Source organism: Chiloscyllium plagiosum, chromosome 43, assembly GCF_004010195.1.
Source record: "Chiloscyllium plagiosum isolate BGI_BamShark_2017 chromosome 43, ASM401019v2, whole genome shotgun sequence".
NCBI lineage: Eukaryota > Metazoa > Chordata > Chondrichthyes > Orectolobiformes > Hemiscylliidae > Chiloscyllium > Chiloscyllium plagiosum.
The window spans coordinates 4,271,452-4,277,010 of NC_057752.1; the positions used below are offsets into that span (position 1 = coordinate 4,271,452).

Consider the following 5,559-nt stretch of genomic DNA (forward strand, 5'->3'; position numbering starts at 1 on the left):
CTTCTCAGCCCATTGGCCCATCTGGTCAAGATCCTGTTGTAATCTGAGGTAACCCTCTTCGCTGTCCACTACACCTCCAATTTTGGTGTCATCTGCAAACTTACTAACTGTACCTCTTATGCTCGCATCCAAATCATTTATGTAAATGACAAAAAATAGAGAGCCCAGCATCGATCCTTGTGACACTCCACTGGTCACAGGCCTCCAGTCCGAAAAACAACCCTCCACCACCACCCTCTGTCTTCTACCTTTGAGCCAGTTCTGTATCCAAATGGCTAGTTCTCCCTGTATTCCATGAGATCTAACCTTGCTAATCAGTCTCCCATGGGGAACCTTGTCGAACACCTTACTGAAGTCCATATAGATCACATCTACTGCTCTGCCCTCATCAATCTTCTTTGTTACTTCTTCAAAAAACTCAATCAAGTTTGTGAGACATGATTTCCCACGCACATAGCCATGTTGACTATCCCTAATCAGTCCTTGCCTTTTCAAATACATGTACATGCTGTTCCTCAGGATTTCTTCCAACAACTTGCCCACCATTGAGGTCAGGCTCACCAGTCTATAGTTCCCTGGCTTGTCTTTACCCTTCTTAAACAGTGGCACCACGTTTGCCAACCTCCAGTCTTCCGGCATCTCATCTGTGACTATCCATGATACAAATAATTTACTGTTGAACACCAGAATAGAGCCACTACTCGTGGCATGTATAGGCTAGCCCCGCAGACCCATCCCTTGCTATGCTTTATTTTTCTTTATATCCAGAAGTACTTTTACACATGACTGAAATTATTTTTTGCCAACACCAAACACTGTTGACATTTTTGTTTTGATTAATAATCGCCACCAGTAAATCACTGGATGGGATTTGAACCTGGGCCTCCTAGTCCTGGGTATTGACACTACCATCGTGTCATAACAAGGTCCATGGGTCTGCTTTTATAAAAAGATTTAACCTACTTTCCTTCTGACCAACCTACTCATAGATGTTATTGCATACCTCTGGAGCAGGTGGGACTTGAACCCAGGTTTCCTGAGACACCACTACAGCCCCTTAACAGTTTTAGCGGTGCTGTCCGTAGAATAGCAGCAAAGAGGCTCAGTTGGGTAGGCCACTGCCTTTTACCAAGCGAACTCATACTTAATGAGCTCCACAAGGAAATTAATTAATGATTCCCCATGGGCCTTATCGGGTTATCACAAACTCCTTGCATTATTTTATTCCTATCTATTTCAAAATATCCATTCAGCCCAATAAAACAATTGAACTGTCTGTTCCTCTGATCTCCTATGTATTCCTGCTTTTCTTCATCCCATCATTGACAGATTTACATTCTGTTGACTCAAATGTGTGCTCTGACATTTCCTCCTTAAACCCCTTACTTAGCTTCAAAGGTTTTCTCTTGTCCTTTAAGACCCTTCGGAAAACCCATGAACCCAATTGTTCATCATTTATCTTTGCAGTTAAACAGGGCCAATTATCTTTCCCAGTTACATAGAACTAAAGCAACCATCATTGAGAATAATTGAAACTTAATTGACCTCATTTGCTTTCATCAATAAACTGATTATTCTACTCCCTGCCCTCCCATTCACTGTTTGATCACGCAGCATTGCCCTTTGTCGAGAAGGGCGCTGCTTGTCACTGACCACTCTGGTGTTTCCTTTCTTCCTGGTGGTGAAATTTGAATGAAGATTTGTACACCTGCTGTCTTTCACTGGGTCTCACACCTGCACACACACAACATGGGTACTGGGGAAAATATGAGTTAGGCGGTAGTGTGGGGGTAAGGGAAAAAGAAAAATAATAAACTGGTTATTCTAATCCCTGCCCTCCCATTCACTTTTTGATCACGCCCTTTGTTGAGACGGGTACTGCTTGTCACTGACCACTCAAGTGTTTCCTTTCTTCCTGGTAGTGGAATATAAATAAAGATTTATGCACTTGCTGTTCTTCACTGTGTCTGACACCTGCACACACACGACATGGGTCTGGGGGGAGAAAATAAACTGGTTATTCTCGGATTTCAAAATGAACATAGTTATTTCCATCTTCTTTATTGCTAAGCAGATATGTATTGTCAGATGTGTGGACCTCACTGAACCACAAAATCTGATTTTACTAATTGATTTTCTATCAGCACATATACCTAAATGGCAGAAATGGACGTAACAGCATGTAGAATGTCCAGGTTCTGAGACAAAAGCTGGCTAACGAGCATGTGCCATATTGAGACCTACTGACACAGTTACAAATAGAAAAGCCTCTGCCCTGGCCAAACTGGCCATAAACAGGTCCAGGCAGCGGGCCGTGGAGGGGGTCATTATGGATGATTGCCTGCCCCTCTTCTGCAGTTTTGTCAGAGAAGGAGCATGCGGTGTCCACCAACACACTTGAGTTGTCAGGGAGAGGTGGGCACCGCAGGGAGTGGAGTGTATTATTTCCCCCTCCAACTCTATTTTGATTTAATCCCTGCCCTCACATTCATTGTTTGATCACACAGCATTGCCCTTTGATGTGAAGGGCACTGCTTGTCACTGGCCAGTCGGGTGTTTCCTTTCTTCCTGTTGGTGGAAATTGAATAAAGATTTATAGACCTGTTGCCTTTCATTGAGTCTCACATCTGCACACACACAACATGGGTGCTGGGGAAAATATAAGCACTACTGCAGTTAGGCAGTAGTGTAGGGTGAAAAACAGAAAAAAGGAAAAAAATATATATATAACCAGGAGATTTAGAATTTCCTCAGTTTAGGGCACTGACTCTGTAAAAAAAAAGAAAACAAAATAGAAAAGCCCCTGCACAGAATGTTATATGCAACAGTAAGCTCGATGGATCCACTCCCAAATTTGAGTCAGCGGATAACAGGTTCAGAGCATCAGGCACATACTCTGAGGGAATGCTGCACTGTCATAGGTGCCATCTTTTATATGAGTCATTAAAATGACGGCCCTTGCTATTGGATAACTTGTTTTACCTATGGCTGGAATTAAGTGTGATGACGAGTGTGTTTGATAACGGTAGCAGCGAACAGGGAGGAGCCTCAATAATTCCCATTCATCTTCCAGCTAGGTTGAAATAATTTAGTGAAACAAATTGACACCCACTTGAACATTTCAACTAAGGAAAGAATAACACATATTTGTTTTTTTATGTTGATAAAAATAAACTACTGGGATTGCTATTGAGAAATGCTATCTAACTGTAGTGTAATAATTGAGTAGATTTACATATCCTATGTATGTAACTCGCTTGAAATTAAGTTTGAGAATTCAATATCTGATTTATTTATTTTTATAATCATTTTAGAGCTTCATTCCTTATTTTGATTTCTATGTTCCATAACATTTGAGTTCTGAATTGCTTTTGTCTTGCTTTGACAGAATTGATTAAGTGCAATGTTGTAAGACTAGGTATTAGACAACGGAAAAAGAACTCACGAATAAGTTTTTTTTAATATATATCTAAACAGAAATGACTGGGAATTTTTTGAAACTCAATGAAGTGCCAAAAATGTAAAAATATGGTGATTATCATCATCAGGACAAGCCAGGACTTCTTTTTCATGCCTTGCACTCTTTGACCTGCCTGGAAGAGAGAAAATTAGATTGTTTTTCTGGCGATTGTAAACTGGCAATGTCACTGGTGCCTTTGGATGTCTGGAGAATATTGATGTTTTACACTTAAGGGACTTAGAGAAAGCCTCAACACCTTTACTCTCCATCTTTGAACAGAGCAACAGTGTTGGAAATGTTGAAACAAAAAGTAAGATCAGTGTGTACTGGATGAGCTGAATGGCCTGCTTCCATCCTGTAGGGATTCTATGTTCTATGCAATAGATAAGGATGTCAATATGCGGAACACAATGAAAGAACAATTTTGAATTGCAGAAAACAAATTTATTCAGTATGTCACAGACTGTGATGAAAAGAAAATTATCTGGTACAAGAAGTTACACAACACGAAACAGTTCTGAACAGAAAACATTGGTGTCTTTCTTAACGAACCCAATAATTGTTGCCTGTTAAACCCAACGATGAGCCTTTTAGAAGTTGGATACCTTTCAAGACTTTAGTCAGTGACAACAAAGAATTAGTGAGCCATTCCCACCAGTTAATTCCAAATTGTGCGCACACATGTGATTTTTCATGATGCAAAACTTATAATGTCAGGCAATGGGTAAAGTAACCAAAAATAATCTGAGAAACTGCAACTGACATCGCATGTCACAGTTATAAATAACTTGCTGTAAGTACATGGCAGATTGATCAATATGGTTTGTGAAGGTGAATAGATTGGGGCAAATTCATCACTGACAAAGGCCTGAAGGCTGAAAAGGACTGTGGATTTGGAAGTTCACCAGTGTTAGTATTTTAAGAAGATACCCCAAACATGCAAAACTAGGATTATCAGAATTGAAATCAAAGGCTTGGATGACAGATGAAAATTATTTGTATTGAGACGTGAGACAAATACTGGATAGAATGTTTTCCTCCCTGCTAGATCAAGGGAGTTACAGATGAAGAAACTGTCATTCCATCCACCACCTCAGTTTTCTTCACAAACAGAGGAGCTTTCAAGCTTGATGAAGAGGTCATGGAGGTTTCATATGCATTAGCACTCACAAATGGAGAAATTCCAGATGACGTGACACCAAATGATGAAAAATCACCTGAAAGCAAAAGGAAACACTCGTCAATACATAACCGTTTACTCTGGTGTCAAAACTGATCATCTTCAGAAAATAGCTTTTAAACATCTACATTAGTTATTACAGTTAATCAAATTGAAGAACTATCAATAGAAATTGATACATGTATAAATATTAAATAATGATTTATCTTGTGACTTACCATAGAATCAGTATTGACAAGTAAAATAAACTATTGTTTTAAAAGAACATTGTGGAAACACACAGCTAAACTAGCAGTCTTTGTGAATGGAGAAAGCTTGATTATGAGTTTGGGTGTACCTTTAATGCCTCTTCAGCAAACGTACACAAAGTGACAAAGGTCAAATTCGAAAAGGACAATTTATCTATTTGCATTTCCAGTTATGATGAGCTTCCAGCATCTGTTCCAGAATTTCCCAGTTTTCAATTAGATTTTAAGCTCTTCCCCAGAAATTATTTGATCAAAGGAGGAAAGGGCAATTCTCTTACCTTGGCTCTGTACTTGCTGGATGTTGAGGGTTTTTACCCCAGTTGCCATCCTGTTGAAAAAGGAAACATTCTCAGATTATAGCGGACAATGACATGAAATCACAGTCAGACTTCCCTCTGTTTCCTCAGGTATCTCCCTCTCCCAGGGACACTGACATCTCCAGGGCTACACTTCTGAATGGGCACAGTCAGGCTCCTTGCCCTCGGGCAAAGTGCCCAGTCGTTACTGTTGCCACAGGTAGTAGGTGACAGCAAGTAATTGGAGGGTGAGGAGTGGGGGTCCTGACCTTTCAGTGGAACCTGGAGGTCAGTCACTGATTGCAAAACCACCTTCACATTCACACTGCCTGTATTCCATCCCATTCCATTCTCAGGGATCACAGCTACCAGTCA

General features: G+C 40.3%; 1 long non-coding RNA gene across 1 annotated transcript; it reads right to left on the bottom strand.

Annotated features, from left to right (window-relative positions):
- Positions 1-3,882: 3,882 nt before the first annotated feature.
- LOC122543301 lies at positions 3,883-5,553 on the bottom strand. Its single transcript, XR_006309990.1, has 2 exons — positions 5,167-5,553; positions 3,883-4,677 (listed from the first exon to the last, which is right to left on the bottom strand). It is a non-coding gene; the product is annotated as an uncharacterized LOC122543301 (long non-coding RNA).
- Between the last annotated feature and the right edge of the window lie 6 nt (positions 5,554-5,559).